The sequence below is a fragment of the Macaca fascicularis genome, chromosome 13 (genome assembly GCF_037993035.2).
Source record: "Macaca fascicularis isolate 582-1 chromosome 13, T2T-MFA8v1.1".
Taxonomy (NCBI): Eukaryota; Metazoa; Chordata; class Mammalia; order Primates; family Cercopithecidae; genus Macaca; species Macaca fascicularis.
This window is the reverse complement of record NC_088387.1, coordinates 84,739,285-84,764,914: the sequence shown is the minus strand read 5'-3', so window position 1 is coordinate 84,764,914 and position 25,630 is coordinate 84,739,285. Positions and strand designations below refer to the sequence as shown.

At 41.4% G+C, this 25,630-nt stretch overlaps 1 non-coding gene across 1 annotated transcript; it reads right to left on the bottom strand.

The window, feature by feature from the left end:
• Window positions 1-22,636: 22,636 nt before the first annotated feature.
• Window positions 22,637-22,739, bottom strand: LOC123568477 (U6 spliceosomal RNA). Its single transcript, XR_006691852.1, has one exon. It is a non-coding gene; the product is annotated as a U6 spliceosomal RNA (small nuclear RNA).
• Window positions 22,740-25,630: the final 2,891 nt, after the last annotated feature.

Genomic DNA, 25,630 nt, shown 5'->3' with positions numbered 1-25,630 from the left:
TAAGGTGTCATCGAGGAATAGAACATGGATAAAGGCAGTAAGTGGAGGAAAAAAAAAAGGGATTTTAGGCTTATGTTCCAGTGGGTACAGAGCTTGTGGTTTTCTGGTTCCATCTGAGAGAGAGTGAGCTGCGAAGCACAGTTGACCTTGTGGTTGGAGGACCAGCTGTGACAGTGTCTGTGTGGATCAATGACTCCTGCTGGATGGCAATGGGGTATCTCAGGGACACCAGCTGGGCTGTTTAAGGGCAGCTGACGGTAGATCCGTCCCCTGTCCCTGCCTCTGCACCCCTCCTCTGCCTTCAAACACTGCTTTGTCACTACGTAAGCTTCCTGTAATTGAGATGACATTTGAAAGAAAAGGTGTGAAGGGAACTTGAATTGACAAAGATCTAGTTTCTACCATCTGGCATAATTAGGAAGTAATTTGAATTAGAAATTAAATTATTGTAGAGAAATAACATAAGTTTTATTCCTTGCACAGTTACTAGTGGATCACTTTTGAATGCTTCTGCTTTCCAGGCACGTCATATTCTCCAATAAGCTGTTAGTATAAATTTTTTCCACTCAAATAGCCATTAAAAGGGTTGAAAAATTACACATCGGGTACAATGTTTGCTATTTGGGTAATGGGTACATTAGAAGCCCAATCCCTACCAGATGCAATATACCCATGTAATAAACAGGCACAGGTACCCCTGAATCTAAAATAAAATAAAATTAAACAAGCAAGCAAGCAAGCAAGCAAGCAAGCAAACAAACACGTAGCCATTATGGTTTACTAGATCTGCCCAATCCCTCTTGCCTCACATCACTGGTCCTGTTAATTCAGCAAGGAATTGAAAATCCCAACACATTTTATTTTCTTATTTTTGATTCTGAAATTAATATATGGCAATTAGAGAAAATTTTGAAAATGTAAAATATATAGAAAAAATTTAATCCCAATATTACCACCTAGAGAATTCTACAGTTAATAGCGTCTTGTATTTCTTGCCAGGCTCCTCTCTTTGCATAGTTAACATAGTTGTCATTATACTGTATGTGCAGGATTTTCCTCTGCTTTTTGAACTCTGTTATAGCACAAACACTTTCCATGTTATAGCAAGTTCTTTACAAACATTTCAATGGCTGCATAACAGTCTATCATGTGAGTTGATGGTAATTTATATAATCACTTACCTATTATTGCTATCAAACCAAATTGCTAGCACTGCCAAGGATATCTTTATGCAGTGTGGACGGGTTAGTTAGAGACCAGAAGGCACTACATGGATCTCTGTTTAGAGACAGTGCCCTCTTAGGAAATGCCACCTGCAGGGGCCCCATATTGTAGGCTAGTCTCTTAGCTCTTTCAGAGTTGATGTCTTACAGGGCTCTGATCAAGCCTGGAAAGGGGTCTGGGGATGGAACATATGGGCTGAGGGCCTGTTATGTCCCTGACACACGGTTAGGTACTTTTGTGACTATTCTTTACAACTGCCCTACAAAGTGGATAGCATCTCCATTTTGGAGGAGGATCCTGAGGCTTAGAAATGTTAAACAACTTTCCCAAGGTCACAGTCAGGGAGTGGCAGGGTCCGGCTAATTCCACAGTCCAGGGTCTTCGTGTGGCCCTCATTTTATTCTGCAGCCTTTGGTACCTTGTGGGACACACTTAAAAGGCCAAGGAGTCCCCGGATTTGGGGAGGTGTGGGGTAGATACAGCCCTGTCGGCTGCTGCTTTGTCTTGGGGCTGGAGATGGGGTGGATTAGGGCAGGAGACAGCAAAAGGGAAAACTAGCAAAACTAGAGATTTGCTAGTTAATGATGTTTTCTTACAGTTTTTTGGGGGGAGCACACAAAACATGCGTCTTGTGGCTCTTGTACTTGGAAGGCTGGAGGTAAGAGTTCGCTGGCTCTTGGCCAGGTGTGGTGGCTCACATATATAATCCCAGCACTTTGGGAGGCCAAGGTGGGTGGATCACTTGAGGCCAGGAATTTGAGAACAACCTGGCCAACATGGCAAAACCCCATCTCTACTAAAAGTACAAAAAATAGCCAGGCATGGTGGTACACGCTTGTAGTCCCAGCTACTAGGGAAGCTGAGGCATGAGAATCGCTCCAACCCAGGAGGTGGAGGCTGCAGTGAACTGAGATCGTGCCATTGCACTCCAGCCTGGGCAATAAAGAGAGTCTGCCTTTAAAAAAAAAAAAAAAAAAAAAAAAAGAGTTCCCTGGCCCTCAATTTCGCAGATGCTTCTTTGGAGAGAAGTGAGACTTACTCTCTGTCCCTTTGATAGTGAAATGTCTTGGTGTGTTGGGCCCAGACCACCCTGGAAGTCTCAATAACTCCTCCAGTTTCTTCCTTACTGGGTCAGTAACTCTGAATGGGTTATTTCGAAAGATCACCACTAGGAGATGCACAAGATTCAAAGAAGTTAGAACAGTGCTTGGTGATTTTTCTTTCACGTTTATCTGAGCTTTGCAGGTTTCTTTTGTTCTAAATTCATTGAGAATTGAGGGCGAAAATGTCAGTTTCTCAGATCCTATTAATTCTCCGAAGTGAAAAAAATCTATCCTTGCCCTTAGTCACACCTAGTGAAATAGGCTGAAGGAACTGACAAACCAGATGCCATGTGTTAAGGATAATAATATGCATAGTGCCTGATTGCTTTCAGGGAGATGTCAACATTGTTTTGTCACTTTGGTAGAGGACAGTGATGATGGCAGTGCAAATGGTTAACATTTATTGTGATTTCACTTTGCACCAGGTGCCGTGCTAATGCCTTTACGTTCTCCTATCATATTTAACCCTCTCGTACACTGTCTCACTTCATGGACACAACAGTTTTGTTACCCTCATTTTGCAGAAGAGGAAATTGAAGCATAGGGAAGTCGAGAAAGTTATCCACGGTTACGCACCTAGGAAGCAGCTGAGCTGCCATTTAGTCTCAAGTTATCTGACCCCAGAGCTGCTCAATTAACCAGTTAACTATTCTGCTTCCTGGTTTTTATTCCAGCTTGACAGATGAGGAGCCATTTGATGGAGGTCAGAGTAGTTAAGGAACTTGTTCTGGTTCTCAGCTGATTAGGGAGGAAGTTTAGAGTAGGCGTTCCTTCTCCCGGTCAAGAGCGTTTCCCTTCTTTATCTTGTAGGTGCAGCGTCTGCTAGAGGCCACAAGAAAGAAAGAGGAAAGGTGGGGGCTCATTGGTGGGGCTGAGTCAAAGGGGTCTCAGCACAGAAGAAACAGTGGTAGGCTGCGGGGTGGCAGATTCTGCTACCACTGGGCCCTTGTGCGATGCGGCCACCTTAACCCTGGCTTAGATCATGGGCTGATTGGATATGGTCTATCTCCGGGCGCTGGATAGAATAAGCTGAAGTGGATGGAGCAGCTTGAACAAAAACACTCTGCAACCCTCTTTGAGTCTTCCTGGCTTTGGAACTCCCTGGTCAGCTCTGTCAACATGGGGTGGCAGCCATCCCTTCCGGGAGAGGGGAGGTGCTTTGAGCTCCTTTCTTCCATCTTTGCTTAGCTCCATGACAGTGTTGGAACACATAGCTGAATGATCTTACAGTCTTATTCCTGTGCTTGTATGGATGTATGGGTTTGCTTTTTTTTTTTCTTTTTTCCAGATTTCTATCTCTTAGACACTTGTCTTCAAGAGAGGCTCACAGTTGTCACTCATGCAACACTTACACTTATTCACACCCCACTCTATTCTTCTGACCATCAGCAGCTTCCTTTTCTTGGAGACTTCACCCTTGCAATGATCCAGAACTTCAAAGCTTTTCATGGCATTGGAGGCCTTCTCCTGTTGTGGGTTAAGACACCGTCCTTAGGAGTTCCTTTCTGCAATACACGGTGCTGAACTACATGGAGGGATGGCACATTGACCTCTCCAGAAGAGAGTGAGGCACCAGACCAGCTAGTTAAAATCCTTGGAAATTAGGGATGAATGAATGTAATAGATAGAATGTGATTTGATAGAGTGGAGAGGGTGGTCCTGGGAGGTGGAGGGGGACCCACCCTTCCCAGCACTGCTATCCAAATGACATACTATAAATCAGGGGTCTCCAACCCTTGGACCATAAACTGGTACTGATTTGTGGCCTGTTAGGAACACATCAGGAGGTGAGTGGCAGGTAAGTGAGGATTACCACCTGAGCTCCACTTCCTGTCAGATCAGCGGCGGCATTAGATTCTCATAGGAGCGGGAACCTTATCGTGAACTGCGCATGCGAGGGACCTAGATTATGCGCTCCATATGAGAATCCAGTGCCTGGTGATTTGAGATGGAACAGTTTCATCCTAAAACCATACCCCCCCTCCCTTTGTGGAAAAATTGTCTTCTGCAAAACCAGTCCCTGGTGCCAAAAAGGTTGGGGACCACCGCTATAAATGATGAATGAGAAAATCAGGCTTTAAGTCTTTCCCTCTCTCCCTTCCTTCTTTCTTCCTTTGTTTCTTTTTCCTTTTTCTGATGGGCTTTGTGAGCACACAGGTATGTGCTTCAGTTGCAGTCAGCAGTTTTGCTGATTTCTTATTGTAACCTAGGCTAAAAAAATATTGGGCAGTGAGTTGATAGTTGATTAAAAGTAATTGCAAAGACTGCAATTACTTTTGCACCAACCTAATAGAATTCGAATGAAGCTGGCTCAACTAGTGAGTATAAACTATGCTGATGCTTGTTTCCTCTTCTAAAAATTAGAGATTTGGATAAGAAGAGTTTTTGGAAGTCTTGAGAGTCTCATTCATTCTAATATTTTATTTTTGGGAAAAAATGGGAATTTCAAACTGATATCTTGAGTAAGACAATGATACAAACCTTTAACAACACAATGTGGATAAGGGTGTTGGGGTGGGTTCTAAGTCTCCAGGGTTGTTATGGACGCAAAGAGTGAGACCCTTGCCAAGGCCACCTACATGGTGTGACCCACCATACGTTTTTTAAATGGTATCCACACAGAATACTCTTTAGATTTGTGTGGTTATTGCACAAAGCTGACCATTGATAGCCTGCCGGGCTTTGCTTGTGTGTCTTAAACACTCTTAAGACAAATAAATTGTCCAGTGGTCTATATTTGGTGCTTCTTTTTTTTTCATCTCTGGGTACAGAGCTGAACTGAGCTGGCTGCTTGCTCCTGGTCCAAATATAATGGCCCAATTGTCCCCTTATGTCAGGGGGTCAGGCTACGGAGCAGACCCAGCGCCCTGTGGGAACCCACAGAAGGGAGGTGGCTATTTGGACATATAGTCTGTAGTGGAGACAAGTTAACGACCCTGCCTGGGGCATTCCAGAGTTTATTTAATGATAAAACTGGCCCCAGATTCTCCACTGGGGCTTGTAAGTCCTGTGCAGCACACGATGGGGTGAGAATGCAGTTAAACACACATCCTAAAGGCATTTTAGCTTGTGAGGAAATGGTAAATCCCCTCTGTGATTGGAAAATACCATTTAAAAAATTGTGCCAAAACAGTACTTTTTTTTCCCCTAACCCAGCTCTTATAAAGCAGAAAAACAGAATGGTAGTTTAATCTGTGACTATATGTATCAAAGCAACTGATTGAGGAGTAAAAAAATTCATCACTAGTGTCATGTTAATAAAAAAATGCAGTTATCTGATTGAATTATATGCACATATACTATTCTGAATCCAGTCAAACTGATTCATATTGAGGTGGCCTAAATGTGCCATTGGCCTGAAACTCACAGTCAGTAAATTGGATATGAAAGTCTTTAATAAAGCAATAAGCATTCCCCAAATATCAGCTTCCTAACATTATGACTCTGGCAGGCACTGAATTTCTATTTTTGTTGGAGTTGGTGACAAACCCTAGTCAAGGTGTTGCCAAGGGAATGGGTCATTGCTAGGAGGACGTCTCTGAGCCTGAGGTTAGACTCCTGGGGTGTTAATAGCATAGGTGACAGGGACATTGAGAAGAATGGGAAGGTCAACTTCTGAAGACAGAACCACCACTAACACCTTGCCTTGATGGGCCTTTCATTCCAAACCTACTGGGTTTTGCAGATGTTCTCTCATTAACTAATTTGTTAAGCTACTTAAGGAGGGTCTGGGAAGGAAGGAAGGTGGTGGGGGGCGGCCACAGGCTCTTGATATTCATTGTATTTTCTGTTCCTTTGGTCCGACGAAGACAGGAGCGATACTGAATGAGTGGGGAGAGCGAGCACCTTTCAGGAAAGATTGAGAGAAGCAGTGGATTTTGCTCTGCCCGTGGATTCTTCCCTCTGCTAGACGTGTGCAAAAGCATGTGTAGGCTTGATAAATCCCAGGGGAATCCCCCCAGGATGGAATCCCAGGGGAGTTTTCAGAAGGAAGACTCACTCTAAGAGGGAAGACAGTATTGGTCTTGGAAGGAAGGCTTGTGTTAAATGTACATATGGGGACTTAACTATTTAAAAATGTGGAGGCTGGGTATGGTCAATCGTGCTTGTAATCCCAGCACTTTCAGAGGCCGAAGTGGGAAGATCCCCTGAGGCCAGAACTTCGAGACCAGCCTGGGCAATGTAGTAAGAACCCATCTCTACAAAAATAAAATAAAATAAAATAATTTAAAATAAAATAAAATAAAAATACAAACATTAGCCAGGTGTGATGGCATGTGCCTGTAGTCCCAGTTACTCAGGAGGCTGAAGTGGGAGAATTGCTTCAGCTCAGGAGGTCGAGGTTGCAGTGAGCTAGGATTGTGTCACTGCATTCCAACCTGGGTGACAGAGTGAGACTCTGTCTCTAAAATAATAAATAAATTTAAAAAATTGGAGATTGGTTTGAAAACATAGATTTTACTTTGAAGCTAGGGAGGAATTATGCAAAGGCACTAATGACTTGGATATAGCTCGGCCAAATGATGGAGCAAGGCAGGATGTTCCAATAAAAGCGGGGTTAGTACAGGAAGTAGAGAGATCCATGGAAAGAATGGACAAGAAAAAGATGAGTCAAGAGAGAACAACACAAACACTGAGCCCTAATATAAACTATAGGCTTTAGTTAATAATAATACATCAATATTGGCTTATCAGTTATAACAGATGGACTACACTAATCTAAGAGGTTAATTGTTGGAGAAACTGGGAAGCCAGGTTCGGGAGATACATAGAAACTCTCTCTACTTTCTGCTCAAGTTTTTTTGTAAGCCTAAAACTGCCTCCATGCAATAAAGTCTATTAATTAAAAAAATTAAAGAAAGAGGTGAGAGAATGTTGTGAGAAAGCTGAGCAAAGAGCCCTGGTCCTAAAGCTAACCCTCTAGTTGAATTAAATGTAGAAAGAAAAAGAGAAATTTCAGAATGCATTGAAGAGAGAGTAGGACCTACCCTTAAAGTTAGGAGAAAAATTGCAACATGTCAGAATTTCCTCTGGATCAAGGAAGGTGGGAGTGCAACATTGTCAGTGTACTTAGAGATGAGAACTTGCATGGCACGGGGAAGGACCATAATGCTCCGTACGGGGAAGGACCATAATGCTCCGTAATGAGATGGGAGCTAAACCAAGGGAGAAGACTAAGGGGTAGGCTTGGGAAGGTCCAGTTAATAGCGATAATGACACTAATAACCATCACTCATAATAAGCAGTTACTCTATCAGGCGTTGTGCCGAATAAGCTGTTTACGGGCATTATTTTATTTACTCTTCATAACAACCACTATAGCAAGCCCCAGTTTTATCTCCACTTCTGAGATAAAGAAGCTGAGACTCAGAGAGGTTAAGTAACTTTTCCAGGGTCACACAGCTCACAAGTGTCAGGGCCAGGATTTGGAATCAAGAGGTCTCATGCCATAGGCTGGCGCTTAACCATTGATCTTTATTCCTTGGGAGTTGCTCTCTTAATAATTTCTTGCTTCGGAAGTAGTACTTTAAAACTCTTAGTTAAGATGACTAAATATCACGCAATTGTATTTCAAATAGTTTGCCTCTGTTTCTACCACACCACACATCCCCTTGCTCTATACAAAACTTGTACAATGACATTTGTTAGCTGGACTGGAGAGAAACAGAGGCGGAGCTGTGCTGTCAGAGAAGGCCCTGAGTCAGAGAAAGGCAGGGACAATGACTTTCTTTTTTTTCCTCCTTAGTAAAAAATTAATCCCTGTTTATTGTAACTAATTTAGAAATGATAAGCACAAAGAAAATGCACACGGTTACTATGCCTAATTTTAAAGGCGGAACAAGAATCCTTTTGAGAGCTACATGTAGGTCAGTGTAGTGTGACAGATTTACTGAGCAATGCCATGTGTTAGCCACCACACCAGGTGCTGGGGAGGGAAACATAAATCAGACCCGATCCCTATTCTAAATCACGGCGTATGAGAAAACAAAGAGCCCCACTTTGTATGATAAATAAATTTGAAACTCTGTTCAATACACACATTCCATCCAGACCACATCACCTCTGACTCCAGAGAACTCCCAAGGCTGGAGGTAATGCCCCTTCTAGAACAGGGGTCCCCAAGCCCTGGGCTGTGGACTGGTACTGATCAGTGGCCTGTTAGGAACCAGGCTACACAGCACTACCACCTGAGCGCTGCCTCCAGTCAGATCAGCCATGGCATTAGATTCTCATAGAAGCACAAACCTATTGTGAACTGTGCATGCGACCGATCTGGGTTGTGCGCTCTTTATGAGAATCCAACTAATGCCTGATGATCTGAGGTGGAATAGTTTCATCCGGAAATCATCCTTCCACCCCGCAACCCCCAGGCCACCGTCTGTGGTTTTGTCTTCCACAAAACTGGTCCCTGATGCCAAAAAGTTTGGGGACCACTGTTCTGGGAGACACTGTAATGATGAATCTCAGCTGCTGAAACTTCAGTCTGAGCCAATATCCTGTTGGTGTTAACACGCTGTGTGAAGATGGCCCAGATGAGGAAATCAAAGCTGCATGCAAAACCAAACCCACACACACTCCCAGCATCACGCAAAGCTTTCACTACATTCATGGCTGCCTCCAGTCTTGGTGAGACATGGAGAAAGCAAACATTAGCCAGGCATGATGGCATGTGCCTGTAGTCCCAGCTACTCAGGAGGCTGAAGTGGGAGAAGGTTGAGGTTGCAGTGAGCTAGGATCGTGTCACCGTATTCCAGCCTGGGTGACAGAGTGAGACTCTGTCTCTAAAATAATACATAAATTTAAAAAAATGTGGAGGTTGTTTTGAAAACATAGATTTTACTTTGAAGCTAGGGAGGAATTATGAATTTTACTTTATGAACTTTACTTTGAAGCTAGGGAGGATAGATACATTGAATCTATCAATAACTGATAGATTCAACAAGTTCCTCTGGCCCCAGAGACCCTGTTATGTGCCACATATGAGGGTATCAGGCTGGGTCCTTGGGAACCAACAAGACTTGACTCACCCAGCTATGGAATTCCCAGATGAGCTGGGCTTGGCTTATCTCCTGTGGAGGTCCAAGTGCATTACCATAGACCCATAGTGACTCAAGGAGTAGTATACTTCACAAACTTTGAAAGTATAAAAGTAACTCCTCCTTCAGAGTTCACAGGTACCTCTGACTGGGCAGATCGGCTATGGGCAATCTATGATAATGCACTCAGCTGCCAGCCATGTGGATATGCACACAAGAAGACAATGTAGGTACACTGGATATGCAGACTGGAAGTCTTAGGTGGTTGCTAACTTCTCCCAACTACTCACCTACAATTTGGGGTGTGCCGTTCATCTTGAATAATCCATTGGTTCACTCATTTAGCAAATATTATGTATCCAGTATGTGTCAGGCACAGTTCTAGTAAATGGAGATAATAGCAATGAGCAAACATTTAAGGCCTGTTACTGAAATGCCAGGGATTTGGCCTTGACTCTGTTGCTTGCTGCACAGAATGCCAGCCGGGGAGAATGGGAGATAAAGTCACAAATCCGTCTTCCTGACCAACTAAACTTGAGGGGGTGGTTTATACAGCAGGGAAGGTGGGAAAAACAGGAATTGGGGAGGGGTAAGGAAGCAAAAATGATAGATGAGGGGTCTGGTGCCTCATCTGGATGTGGTGATCTGGTAAGTTTTAGTTCCTTGCCTGAGGGTCAGTTTCCTGAGGCAGGAACTTGGGTAAGACAAATGTAAATTTCAAGTTTTAAGACCAGGGAGGGTCAATTTCAAAGTTTATTAAAAAAACTGTAAATGTTAGTTCTACGGGACAATTGGGCCGGTTTCACTGTCATGGAGCTTACCTTCGTATGTTTGTGTATTTGTGTATGTAAGACAATAAATAAATTTAAAAGACAATATACATAAATAAATAAAATATGTAATATGTCAGATGATAAGGGTGATGGAGAAAATTGAGGGCAAGAGAGGAAGAGGACTGCTGGGACCAGGGAAGAATTACAATTTTCAGAGCACTCCTGGCAGAGAAAAGAGTGACTGCGGCCGGGCGCGGTGGCTCAAGCCTGTAATCCCAGCACTTTGGGAGGCCAAGACGGGCGGATCACGAGGTCAGGAGATCGAGACCACCCTGGCCAACACGGTGAAACCACCTCTCTACTAAAAAATACAAAAAACTAGCTGGGTGAGGTGGCGGGTGCCTGTAGTTCCAGCTACTCAGGAGGCTGAGGCAGGAGACTGGCGTAAACCCGGGAGGGCGGAGCTTGCAGTGAGCTGAGATCTGGCCACTGCACTCCAGCCTGGGCGACAGAGCAAGACTCCATCTCAAAAAAAAAAAAAAAAAAAAAAAAAAAAGAGTGACTGCAAAGGCCTTGAGACAAGGCATATTTAGCATGTTCAAGAAACATCCAGGAGGGCACTGCCTAGGGGCAGAGTGGGGCAGGGAAGAGGGGGCAATGGAGGGAGAGGAGGTCAGAGGTGATGCAAGGTCAGATTGGCCTTAGCTTTTCCTCTGAAGGAGAAAGGGAGCAACCACAGGTTTGGTCAGGGGAAAGGCATGATCTGACTTTTAAGAGTGTAATTCTGGCTGCTCTACTGAGAAAAGACTCCAGGGGGATGAGGTAAGAAGTAAGGAGATCGATTAGAGGCTATTCCAACAGCCAGGATGATAGATGACGGTGGCTGGGGCTGAGGTGATAGCAGTGGTGCCATCAGCATTGAATCCGTGTCCATATGGGCCTGCAGCAATCTCAGTTCTTGCCTCCTCAGAAGAAAGAATTGGACTGAGTGGCATAAGGCAGAAGGAGAGACTGAGGCAAGTTTTAGAGCAGGAGTCGAAGCTTATTAAATAGCTTTAGAACGGGAATGAAAGGAAGTAAAGTGTACTTGGAAGAGGGTCAGGCGGGTGAGTTGGGAGATCAAGTGCACAGTTTGACCTTCTGACTTGGGATTTTATACACTGGCATACTTCTGGGGTCTTGCATTACTTCTCCCCTGATTTTTCGCTTGGGGTGGGCTGTGCGCATGTGCAGTGGCCTACTGGCGCTTGGGAGGGGAGTGTGTGCAGTGCGTTCACCAGAGTTGTATGCGTACTCACTTGAGACGTTCTTCCCTTACCAGTCTAGCATTCCTAGAGCAAGGTCATATACCAGTTAAACTCTGCCATTTTGCCTCTTAATGCGCATGCTGTAGCCCACTGGCCCAACCCCTGAGATCATACTGGGAAGCTGCTAACCACCAGTTTCAGGTGTTTTCTATTTACTAGGAGACTGCTTTCACCTGGCATTGGCTGTGACCAATTATTATTTTAGAGAGACACTTAACAACTACCTGACCATCACCTGATGGTCCCGGTGTGTGTGTGTTGATGGAGCCCTCTCCTGCCCTGCTCAGTGGAAGTGGTGACAAATAATTGAATTCTGGCTGGGCGCAGTGGCTCACGCCTGTAATCCCAGCACTTTGGGAGGCCGAGGAGGGCAGGTCACAAGGTCAGGAGTTCAAGACCAGCCTGGCCAACATGGTGAAACTAAAAATACAAAAATTAGCTGGGCATGATTGTGCACACCTGTAATCTCAGCTACTCAAGAGGCTAAGGCAGGAGAATTGCTTGAACTGGGACCCAGGAGGAGGAGGTTGCAGTGAGCTGAGATTGTGCTACTGTACTCCAGCTTGGGCTACAGAGCGAGATTCCGTTTCAGAAAAAAAAAAAAAAGTTGAATTCTGGATACATGTCGTTAAGTAGTGTCCACAGGATTTCACAAGAGATTGGATGTAGAATATTACAGAAAGAGAGGAGTCAAGCGTCTGAGCCACAGGACGGGTGTAGTTGCCATTAACTGAGATGGGGGAGAATGGGGAGGCACAGATTTGAGGGCAAATATCAGGAGCTTAGTTTAAGACATGTAAGTTTGAGATGGCTATTAGACATCCAAGTGGAGATGGCTATACAAGCCTGGAGTTCAGGGGTCAGGTCTGGGCTAGAGATAAATTATGCTTTGCCAGCGATAGGGGCTATTTACAGTCACAAACTTGGGTGAGATCACCAAGGCAGTGAGTGTAAATAGAGAGAAGAGACCAGAGCAGGGTTCTGGGCTCTCTCTTCACTGCAGTCAATGGAGGCATGTGAGTGGATATATACGTATATGTGTATATGTGTAGTTGTTCACAGGAGTAAGCCCAGCCTTTGTTGTCTACTTGAAATAATGGATATTTCAGCACAGAATGTCAGAATTGGCTGGGACATTATAAATCATTTCAAGTAGGATCACCTTGTTTTAGAGCTGAGAAAAGAAGAGAAAGGAATTGTTTCCTGCAGATAAGCTGCTTCATGTCTCCTAGCTGTAGAAGGGTTTGTGTGTGTGTGTTTATGTGTGTGTGTGTTTGTGTGTATGTGTTGTGGTAGGGATGGAGGTGCTACTCATACAGTGGGTGCCATTTCTCATTCACGAAGCCAACAAGTGTCCCCGCCTTTTCTCAGATATGGACGTCTCCAGAGCCATAGGATCTGCAGATGGAGGTTAGAATGGAGCTGAGATGTAATCAAACCATACAATTTGTTTTCATCCCTTCTCCTTCCTTTGAGGTCCTAGTGCTCTTAGTTTCAATTCAAGTTTCCCTTCAGGGTTTAGATCTTATATCTTAAACACTCTGGTGTGAAATTATTGTATTTTCTATGTTGGCTTTCCCAGGAGTATTTGCACTTGAGGCCTTATATCTTCCATAGTAGGATGAAAGGCTTTGTGATGGTGGGGCTGCGGTGAGAGTGGGGGTGGTAGAGCTGTAAAAAGCAGTCAGCTCATGATCTTTCCTCCATGCTTCTCTGAAATATAGAAGGCACAGAAGCATGAGAATTGGGGGTCTTCTTAAGCACAGCCTAAACCAGACTACAGAGATTCTGGGGACCCAGGACTGGAAGGTGGGAGCTTGAGTCAAGAAGAAAAACAACGATAAAATTTGTGATCAAGACTACATATTTTTAACATGCATTAAATCGTTTAAACTTTGTAATAGTCCATGGAAGAAGGCACATTATCCTTATTTTACAGATAGGGAAATTGAGGTTCAGAGGACAAGTAACAAAGAGGGGAAGAAGCAGGCTTTGAATGTTGGTCTCTAAGACTCCAAAGCCGCACTGAGGAACAGTTTTCAAGGGATTAAATCTATTAGATACCATGGAGATTAGGAGCATGGGCTTTGGAAACAACTTAGTTGATTTTAAATCCTGGATCTGCCGTTTACTAGCTGTGAAAACTTGTTCAAATTGTATAACCTTGAACTTGTGTTTCCTGGGAAGGATTGCTGGGAAGATTTAATGAAGTAATGTATTTTCAAGACACAGCACAGTGCCTGGTGAATTATTGTGATTAATTAGTGGTGAAAATTACTCAGGTTCTAGCTGCTGAGAGGCTGGCATGCAGCACTATAGACACACTATAGTTGAGAGTTGGCACCTATTGGGACTGATTGTCTCATGCTGTACCAGTTGTTGAATATTCTGACTATCTTTCCTGATCTGGGGGACCAGGGAAGACTCCCAAATCCCTATAGGGCAGGTCACAAGGGCTGAAAGCCCAACCAACTGCTGAGGGTAGGGGATTCAGAGTTAGAGTGGGAGCAGCAGTAAGAGGATGCAATACCAAGGCAAAGATCAGGACACTATCCAATCTGTATGCCACAATGGGTATGTAAACCAAAAATAAATTCTAAGACCCCCATTCATCTGAATGAACCTGTCCTCTTGGCAAAGGGCATTCCAAAATTAACCTGAAAAACTGGTCCAGGACATGATGAGAAGAGGAGCTCAGACATGCTTCATTATACCCTCCTCCCTTTTGGAATTATTATTACTGATAGAACAGACTCTTTAAGTCTGATAAGAAACATTTACCATCTATTCTTTCTAAAGCCTGCTATCTGGAGGCTTCACCAGCATGAGAAAACCCTGGTCTCTACTACTTGTTATCTTAACCCAGATATTCCTTTCCAAGTCTTTAGACAATAACTTAACTCTTTCGACCAATTGCCAATCAGAAAATCTTTGAATCTTTGAATGACCTGGAAGCCCCCACTTTCAGTTGTCCCACCTTTCCAGACTGAACCAATGTGCATCCTACATGTCTGGGTTGATATCCTATGTCTCCCTAAAATGTATAAAACCAAGTTGTGGCTCAACCACCTTGGGCATATGTTCTCAGGTCTCTTGAGGGCTCTGTTTTGGGCCATTGGTCACTCATATTTGGCTCAGAATAAATCTCTTCAAGTATTTCATAGAGTTTGACTCTTTTTGTCAACAGGTGCTTGGACTATACCAACCTGGAGGGTTCTTCAAGTCAGGCTCCTTGAATTTGGCCAGGGCTATGTCTATTTTTCAAGCATAAAATGAGACTGAGTCCAGAGGTGCACCAGAGATGAAGAAGGTGCATCTGGATGAGTTAGAAGGCTGCAGGCATGGGAGTACAGGCAACCTCTACCTCTTGTTCCTATTGGTCAGCACTGAGGGTGAAACATTCATCCAGGAGCCCAAATTACACATTTAGAGGTTGTTTGATAGTTAAGGAGTCCCAGGGAATTTTACTCTCAAATATGGAACATTGGTATGTTTGTTTGTTTGTTTATTTATTTATTTATTTATTTATTTATTTTTGAGACAGGGTCTCACTCTGTCACCTGGACTGGAGTGTAGTACTGTGATTTCAGCTCACTGCAACCTCTGCCTCCCAGTCTCAAGCAATTCTCCTGCCTCAGCCTCCTGAGTATGTGGGATTACAGGCATGCACCACTACCGCCCAGCTAATTTTTGTATTTTTTAGTGGAGACGGAGTTTCACCCTGTTGGCCAGGCTGGTCTTGAACTCCTGACCTCAAATGATCCACCCGCCTCAGCCTCCCATGTTGATTATTTTAAATTGAAGTTCACTGAAGGTCAACAGATGCTGGGAGAGACTTTACTCTGATATCTCTTACCTACCTTAAGACTGGAGCCACCAGACAGAACACCATTACCTTTCACCCTCTCCCTTAAATCTCATTTTCTATACCAGAACAGAAGACTGAGGAATGTAATCACACCTGGATGGACTTTTTCACAAGATAAAGTTTCCCTCTCTTGTGCATTCAAATTCCAAAGAGAATCATTTACAAACCATTATCTGGTCTTTGGTTCCATTTACAGCACCCCCTACTTCCCTCTCCCCAATAAAAAAGGCATTTACCTGTCAACCATCTGATCTTTCTTTGAGTTTTCTTTCTTTCTTTTTTAAAATGTCTCCTGTGCTTATTAACATTAACAAATTTGTTATGCTTTTCTCATATTAACCTGTCTTTTGTTATAGGGGTGTCAGCTGTAACCCTTATGATGGGGAGGAAAAGGATCACTCCCTTTTTGTCCCTATAATACCATGGAATTAGAGCAAAGAACATTAAATTTATTAAGGAGCATGTCCTTTGGGCTATGCCACTGTCAATCTCTATAACAAACAGAGGCTCTCTATAAGAAAGTGAACCCTGCCCTCTTTGTCAGAGTTCTCTTAATATTAGTGAATCCACTTAAAATTATTATTTTTTTATTTCCCCAGGTTATTGGGGAACAGGTGGTGTTTGGTTACATGAGTATGTTCTTTAGTGGTGATTTGTGAGATTTTGGTGCACCCATCACTCGAGCAGTATACACTGCACCCTATTTGTAGTCTTTTAACCCTCACCCTCTTCCCACTGTTTCCCTCTGAGTCCCCAAAGTCCATCATGTCATTCTTATGCCTTTGCATCCTCATAGCTTAGCTCCCACTTATGAGTGAGAACATATGATGTTTGGTTTTCCACTCCTGAGTTACTTCGCCTAGAATAATAGTCTCCAATCTCATCCAGGTCACTACAAATGCCATTAATTCATTCCTTTTTATGGCTGAGTAGTATTCCATCATATGTATACATCAGTTTCTTTATCCACTCGTTGATTGATGGGCATTTGTGTTGGTTCCACATTTTTGCAATCGTGAATTGTGCTGCTATACACATACATGTAGAAATATCATTTTTTTTTTTTATATGATGACTTCTTTTCCTCTGGGTAGATCCCAAGAAGTGGGATCAAATGGTAGTTCTACTTTTAATCCTTTTTTTTTTTTTTTTTTTTTTTGAGACGGAGTCTCGCTGTGTCTCCCAGGCTGGAGTGCAGTGGCGTGATCTCAGCTCACTGCAAGCTCCGCCTCCCGGGTTCACGCCATTCTCCTGCCTCAGCCTCCCAAGTAGCTGAGACTACAGGCGCCCGCCACCACGCCCGGCTAGTTTTTTGTATTTTTAGTAGAGACGGGGTTTCACCATGTTAGCCAGGATAGTCTCGATCTCCTGACCTCGTGATCCACCCGCCTCGGCCTCCCAAAGTGCTGGGATTACAGGCTTGAGCCACCGCGCCTGGCCTACTTTTAATTCTTTAAGGAATCTCCACACTGTTTTCCATAGTGGTTGTACTAGTTTACATTCCCACCAGCAGTGTAGAAGTGTTCCCTGTTCACTGCATCCACTCCAACATTTAATATTTTTTGATTTTTTGATTATGGCCATTCTTGCAGGAGTAAGGTATCCTATTGTGGGTTTGATTTGCATTTCCCTGATCATTAGTGATGTTGAGCATTTTTTTCATATGTTTGTTGGCCATTTGTATATCTTCTTTTGAGAATTGTCTATTCATGTCTTTAGCTCACTTTTTGATGGGATTGTTTTTTTCTTGCTGATTTGAGTTTTTTGTAGATTCTGGATATTACTCCTATGTCAGATGTATAGATTGTGAAGATTTTCTCCCAATTGGGTTGTCTGTTTATTCTGCTGACTCTTCCTTTTGCCATGCAAAAGCTCTTTAGTTTAATTAAGTCCTAGCTATTTATCTTTGTTTTTATTGCATTTGCTTTTGGGTTCTTGGTCATGAAATCCTTGTGTAATCCAATGTCCGGAGGGGTTTTTCCAATGTTATTATCTTCCAGAAATTTTATAGTTTCTGGTCTTAGATTTAAGTCCTTGATTCATGTTTCTTTTCTTTTCTTTTCTTTTTTTTTGATGGAGTTTTACTCTCATTGCCCAGACTGGAGTGCAATGGTGCGATCTCAGCTCACTGCAGCCTTCACCTCCTGTGTTCAAGTGAGTCTCCTGCCTCAGCTTCCCAACTAGCTGGGATTACAGGCTCCTGCCACCATGCCCAGCTAACTTTTTTTTATTTTTAGTAGAGACAGGGTTTTGCCATGTTGGCCAGGCTGGTCTCGAACTCCTGGCCTCAGGTGATCAGCCTGCCTTGGCCTCCCAAAGTGCTGGGATTACAGGTGTGGGCCACTGTGCCCGGCCCCCTTGATCCATCTTGAGTTGATTTTCATATAAGGTGAGAGATGAGGATCCAGTTTCATTCTCCTACATGTGGCTACCCAATTATCCCAGTACCATTTGTTGAAAAGGGTGTCCTTTCCCCACTTGATGTTTTTGTTTGCTTTGTCAAAGATCAGTTGGCTGTAAGTATTTGAGTTTATTTCTGGGTACTCTATTCTGTTCTTTTGGTCTATGTGCCTATTTTTATATAAGTACCATGCTGTTTTGGTGACTATGGCCTTATGTATAGGTTGAAATCAGGTACTGCGATGCCTCCAGATTTGTTCTTTTTGCTTAGTCTTGCTTTGGCTATGCAGGCTCTTTTTTAGTTCTACATGAACTTTAGGATCTTTTTTTCTAATTCTGTGAAGAATGATGGTGGTACTTTGATGAGAATTGCTTGAATTTGTAGGTTGCTTTTGGCAGTATTGTCATTTTCACAATATTAATTCTGCTCTTGCATGAGCATGGGATGTGTTTCCATTTGTTTATGTCATCTATGATTTCTTTCAGTAGTATTTTTCAGTTTTTCTTGTAGAGGTCTTTCACCTCCTTGATTATGAATATTCCTAATTATTATTATTATTATTTTTTGCATCTATTGTAAAAGGGGTTGAGTTCTTGATTTTATTCTCAGCTTGGTCACTGTTGGTGTGTAGAAAAGCTACTAATTTGTGTACATTAATTTTGTATCTGGAAACTTTGCTGAATTCTTTTATCCATTCTAGGAGCTTTCTGGAGGAGTCTTTAGGGTTTTCTGGGTAAACAATTATATCACCAGCAAACAGCGATGGTTTGACTTCCTCTTTACTGATTTGGCTGCACTTTATTTCCTTTTCTTGTCTGATTGCTCTGGGTAGGACTTCCAGTACTATGCTGAAGCAGAGTGGTGAGAGTGGGCATCCTTGTCTTGTTCCAGTTCTCAGAGGGAATACTTTCAACAGTTCTCCATTATGTTGGCTGTGGGTTTCCCATAAATAGCTTTTATTATGCTGAGGTATGTACTTTGTATGCCGATTTTGCTGAGAGTTTTATTCATAAAGGGATGAATTTTTTTTCTGCATCTATTGAGATGATCATGTGATTTTTGTTTTTAATTCTGTTTATGTGGTGTATCACATTTATTGACTTGTGTATATTAAAACATCCCTGCATCCCTGGTGTGAAACTCACTTGACCATTTTGGATTATCTTTTCGATATGTTGTTGGATTCGGTTAGCTGGTTTTTTAAGGATTTTAGCATCTATGTTCAACAGGGATTTTGGTCTGTAGTTTTCTTTTTTGGTTATATCCTTCCCTGGTTTTGGTATTAGAGTGATACTGGCTTCATAGAATGATTTAGGGAGGGTTCCCTCTTTCTCTATCTTGTGGAATAGTGTCAATAGGATTGGTACCAATTCTTGGAATGTCTGGTAGAATTCTGCTGTGTATCTGTCTGGTCCTGGACTTTTTTTTTGTTGGTAATTTTTAAATTACCATTTCAACTTCACCGCTTGTTATTGGTCTGTTCAGGGTGTCTAATTCTTCCTGATTTAAGCTGGGAGGATTGTATCTTTCCAGGAATATATCCATCTCGTCTAGGTTTTCTAGTTTATGTGTGTAAAGGTATTCATGGTAGCCTTGAATGATCTTTTGTACTTCTGTGGTGTCAGTTGTAATATCTCCTGTTTCATTTCTAATTGAGCTTATTTGTATTTTCTCTATTCTTTTCTTGGTTAATCTTGTGAATGGTCTATCAATTTTATTTATCTTTTCAAAGAACCAGCTTTTTGTTTCATTTATCTTTTGTACTTTTTTTTTTTCCAATTTCATTTAGTTCTGCTCCGATCTTGGGTACTTCTTTTCTTCTGCTGGGTTTGGGTTTGGTTTGTTCTTGTTTCTCTAGTTCCTTGATGTGTGACCTTATGTTGTTTGTTTGTGCTCTTTCAGACATTTTAGTGTAGGCATTTAGGGTTATGAACTTTCCTCTTAGCCCTGCCTTTGCTGTATTCCAGAAATTTTGGTAGGTTGTGTCACTATTGTCATTCAGTTTGAAGAATTGTTTACTTTCCATCTTGATTTCATTTTTGACCCAGTGCTTGTTCAGGAGCAGGTTATTTAATTTCCATTGTATTTCCATGGTTTTAAAGGTTCCTTCTGGAGTTGGTTTCCAGTTTTATTCCACTGTGGTCTGAGAGAGTGCTTGACATAATTTCAATTTTCTTAAATTTATTGAGGCTCGTTTTGTGGCCTATCATATGGTCAATCTTGGAGAAAGTTCCATGAACTGTTGAATAGAATGTGTATTCTGTCATTGTTGGATGGAATGTTCTGTATATATCTGATAAGCCCATTTGTTGCAGGGTATAGTTTAAATCTATTGTTTCTTTGTTGACTTTCTGTCTTGATGACCTTTCTAGTGCTGTTAGTGGAGTATTGAAGTCCCCCACCATTATCGTGCTACTGTCTATCTCATTTCTTAGGTCTATTAGTAATTGTTTTATAAATTTGGGACCTCCAGTGTTAGGCACATATATGTTTAGGATTGTGATATTTTCCTGTTGGACATGCCTTGTATCATTACATAATGTCCCTTTTTGTCTTTTTACTGCTGTTGCTTTAAAGTTTGTTTTGTCTGATAAGAACAGCTACTCCTGCTTGCTTTTGGTGTCCATTTGCATGAAATGTCCTTTTCTACCCCATTGCCTTAAGTGTATGAGTCCTTATGCGTTAGGTAATTCCCTTGAAGGCAGAAGATAGTTGGTTGGTGAATTCTTATCCATTCTGCAATTGTGTATCTTTTAAGTGGAGCATTTAGGCTACTTATATTCAATATTAATATTGGGATGTGAGATACCATTCCATTCATCATGCTATTTGTTGCCTGTATACCTTGGTTTTTTGTTTTTGTTTTTTAAATTGTATTTTTGTTTTGTAGGTCCTGTGAGATTTATGCTTTAAAGAGGTTCTGATTCTAATATTTGTTTCAAGATTTAGAGCTCCTTTTAGCAGTTCTTGTAGTGGTGTCTTGGTAGTGGTGAATTCTCTCATCACTTGTTTTTGGAAAAAGACTGTATCTTTCCTTCATATATGAAGCTTAGTTTTGCTGGATACAAAATTCTTCACTGATAATTGTTTTGTTAGAGGAGGCTGAAAATAGGGCCCCAATCCCTTCTAGCTTCTAGGGTTTCTGCTGATAAATCAGCTGTTAATATGGTAGGTTTTCCTTTTTAGGTTACCTGGTGCTTTTGTCTCACAGCTCTTAAGATTCTTTCCTTATTAGATTAACTAATTAGAGCCTATTAACTTTAGATAACCCGATGACAATGTGCCTAGGCAATGATCTTTTTGTTATGAATTTCCCAGGTGTTCTTTGTGCTTCTCGTATTTGGACATCTATGTCTCTAGCAAGGCTGGGGAAGTTTTCCTTGATTATTCCCCCAAATATGTTTTCCAAACTTTTAGAATTGTCTTCTTCCTCAGGAACACCGATTATTCTTAGGATTGGTAATTTAACGTAATCCCAGACTTCTTGGAGGCTTTGTTCATATTTCCTTATTCTTTTTTCTTTGTCTTCATGGGCTGGGCTAATTTGAAGACCTTGTCTTCAAACTCTGAGTTTGTTTCTTCTACTTGTTTGATTCTATTGCTGAGACTTTCCATAGCATTTTGCATTTCTGTAAGTGTGTCGATTGTTTCTTAAAGTTTTGATTGTTTTTTATTTATGCTATTTATTTCATTGAATATTTCTCCCTTCACTTCTTGTATCATTTTTTGGATTTCCTTACATTGGACTTCACCTTTCTCTGGTGCCTCCCTGATTAGCTTGAAACCAACCTCCTGAATTCCTTTTCAGGTAAATCGGGGATTTCTTCTTGGGTTGGATCAATTTCTGGTAAGCTAATGTGACTTTTGTGGAGGTGTTAAAGAGCATTGTTTAGTCATATTACCAGAGTCAGTTTTCTGGTTCCCTCTCATTTGGGTACCTCTATCAGAGGAAAGGTCTAGGGCTGAAGGCTGTTGTTCAGATTCTTTTGTCCCATGAAGTGTTCTCTTGATGTGATACTCTTCCCCCTTTTCCTAGGGATGTGGCTCCCTGAGTGCCGAGCTGTAGTGATTGTTATCTCTTTTCTGGATCTAGCCACCCAGCAAGTCTACCAGGCTCTAGGCTGGTACTGGGGGTTGTCTGCATAGAGTCCTGTGATGTGAACCATTTGTGGGTCTCTCAGCCATGGATACCAGCACAGTATTTGGGGTGTCTCCTGGGTCTGGCAGGTGCAATCTGTTTCCTTCAGATGGTGTGTAGGTCATTTTGGGTTTCCTGATTTATTCCTGCAGTCATTCTGGAGCAAAAATTCATGATGTGAGCCTCTACATGCCGCTCTGTCCGTCTGAGTTAGAACTGCAATCTAGTCCTGCCTCCGTCTGCCATGATCCCTTCTGCCTCTAACCCCTGTCCTGAGGGAATGTGTGACTCCGCTTTGATTCTGACTACTTTTATATCACCTCGACAAGTTCATATTTGTATGTTGAAGGTATTCTGTCTGGGTAACTGGCATTGGCCATTAAGAATCAGAGCTCCCTTACTCTTGGGAAGGAGACCTGCTGAGAAATTCACTCTATACAGGCAACTCCTACTGTTATCAGATATAATGTTGGGCAAAATGCAATAACCATTTAAAAATTACTTTTAGACTAGATAACATTTGAGAGCTAACCTATATTCTTTCCTGAGAGTCATGGAAGATTTAATCAGTTTATTTGCTACCCATCTCTTACAGTAAATTATCAATGGTCAAGATTTACAGTCAAATATCTACATAGTATCAAAACAAGTGGAGTAGATAAAAAGCCACATAAAAGCTCCATGAAAGGGAAGGGAATTATGGGCTAGAGAAATCTGGAGGGTTCAGGAAAGACATGAGTCTTTAAATTTTTAGTTTATATTTTTAAATTTTTATTATATGTATTTTTTATATGGAACACTTCACAAATTTGTGCATCATCGTTGTGCAAGGCCATGCTAATCACTGTATCATTCCAATTTTAGTATATGTGCTGCTGAAGCGAGCATGAGAAGGCTCTAGTTAAGCACATGAGTCTTAACTAGAGCCTTCCATTATGGGTAGAACTTTTTTTTTGCTGATTCTGAGAAACCCACCAAAAATCCTCTGAAAAATAATTCACTTCTTAGGAATCAATTTATTTTGAAAAATGCATATGAACAAGAAAATGAATTAGATATTTCTTGTTTAATTAGCTATCTTTTATGATGAATCTTTAAATAGAAAATTATCCCAGCATTTTGGGAGGCTGAGGTGGTGTACCTGGGAGATTGAAGCTATAGTGAGCCGTGATTGCACCACTGCACTCCAGGCTGGGCAACAGGGCAAGACCCTGTCTCCAAAGCAAAAAAAAAAAAAAAAAAGAAAGAAAGAAAAGAAAATATTCATCTCACATTTTAAACAGAAGCTTTAAAAGTGTGAGCCATTAATTTATTTCCGACTTTCACTGGCAGGATTTCAGGAAAAGAGAACTTTGCTTGATGTATTGTTCTATATAACATTAGTTCAGGAATAAAAATGACTTTCGACCTTTTTACTGGTCTCTTTAGAATTTCTGGCTCAGAAATTTTTCATGAGGAATTTATTTCCCCAATTTTATCAATCAGTTATAAAACAAAAATATTTAAGTAGTGAAAGGGTTCCTGAACCCAGTAAACCCATCACGCTGATAGGGCTATGACCATGACATTGGAGTTCAATATGTCAAAACTGTTGCAACACGAAGTGAATTTTATCCTCTGGAGAGCTCACAGCTGGTTTATTTTGAGTTTACTAAGATTTTAAACATTCTGGTGAAGTCAATTGCAATCTCCCTTATTTTCTAAGTGTACATGCTCTGTGTTTGTCTTTGTGGTTGTTGTTAATGCTAAGACTCATAGTTTATCCCTCAGCCAACATCACTGGAAGCTTTAATTCTCTTTCTCTGGGGTGACTCAATAGCTGAGTGCACATTTGCAATGTTAATGGACTAAACACACCAATTAAGAGGTAGGAATGGTCAGAATGGGTAAAAGTTGCTAGACCCAACTACATATGACTAGGAGAGAAATGTAGAGATACAGATAGCTTGAAAATAAATTGATGGAACAAATTATGTAAAAAATTAGTAAGCATATGAAGGCTGAAGTAGGCTAAATTAAGATCAGATAAAACAGACTTTAAGAAAAAGAGTATTGCCAGAGATAAAAAGGAATGACAAAATTATTAATTCATCAGAAGACAAAACAAACATAAATGTGTATGGGCCTAAAACAGAGCCTCAAAATACATGAAACAAAAATTGACAGAATTAGAGGGAGAAAATTCCAGAATTTTAGTGGAAGATTTTTATTCACTGTTTCTCAGGATTTGAGAGGACAACTAGCCAAAAATCAATGTAAGACAGAGGATTTGAACACATTATCAACTGTCTTGATCTAAGTAATAATTATGGGATTGTTCATTCAACCACTGAAAAATGAACATCTTTCTGTGTAATACACATTTGTTTTAGTGAATATGGTATGTTCACCAATATACACCATATTTTGGGCCATAAAATAAACCTTAATATATTTATAAGATTGTAATAGCACAGACTATGTTCTCTGATCACAATGAAATTGATTAGAAACCAACACCAATAATATTTAGGTAAATCCCAAATATTTGGAAATTAAAAAGCATTTTAAAATCTTGATAGGCCAAAGGAGAAGACATGAATAAATTATATTTTTAACTCAATGATGATAAAAATAATTCAAAATTTGTGGGATTTAGCTGAAGAAATGCTTAGAGAGAAGTTTGTAGCTTTATTTTTTATTTATTTATTTTTTAAATTTATTTATTATTATTATACTTTAAGTTGTAGGGTACATGTGCATAACGTGCAGATTTGTTACATATGTATACTTGTGCCTTGTTGGTGTGCTGCACCCATCAACTCGTCATTTACATCAGGTATAACTCCCAATGCAATCCCTCCCCCCTCCCCCCCCCCCCTCCCCAATATAGGCCCCGGTGTGTGATGTTCCCCTTCCTGAGTCCAAGTGATCTCATTGTTCAGTTCCCACCTATGAGTGAGAACATGCGGTGTTTGGTTTTCTGTTCTTGTGATAGTTTGCTAAGAATGATGGTTTCCAGCTGCATCCATGTCCCTACAAAAGACACAAACTCATCCTTTTTTATGGCTGCATAGTATTCCATGGTGTATATGTGCCACATTTTCTTAATCCAATCTGTCACTGATGGACATTTGGGTTGATTCCAAGTCTTTGCTATTGTGAATAGTGCCGCAATAAACATACGTGTGCACGTGTCTTTATAGCAGCATAATTTATACTCCTTTGGGTATATACCCAGTAATGGGATGGCTGGGTCATATGGTACATCTAGTTCTAGATCCTTGAGGAATCGCCATACTGTTTTCCATAATGGTTGAACTAGTTTACAATCCCACCAACAGTGTAAAAGTGTTCCTATTTCTCCACATCCTCTCCAGCACCTGTTGTTTCCTGACTTTTTAATGATCGCCATTCTAACTGGTGTGAGATGGTATCTCATTGTGGTTTTGATTTGCATTTCTCTGATGGCCAGTGATGATGAGCATTTTTTCATGTGTCTGTTGGCTATATGAATGTCTTCTTTTGAGAAATGTCTGTTCATATCCTTTGCCCACTTTTTGATGGGGTTGTTTGTTTTTTTCTTGTAAATTTGTTTGAGTTCTTTGTAGGTTCTGGATATTAGCCCTTTGATTGCAAAAATTTTCTCCCATTCTGTAGGTTGCCTGTTCACTCTGATGGTAGTTTCTTTTGCTGTGCAGAAGCTCTTTAGTTTAATGAGATCCCATTTGTCAATTTTGGCTTTTGCTGCTGTTGCTTTTGGTGTTTTAGACATGAAGTCTTTGCCCATGCCTATGTCC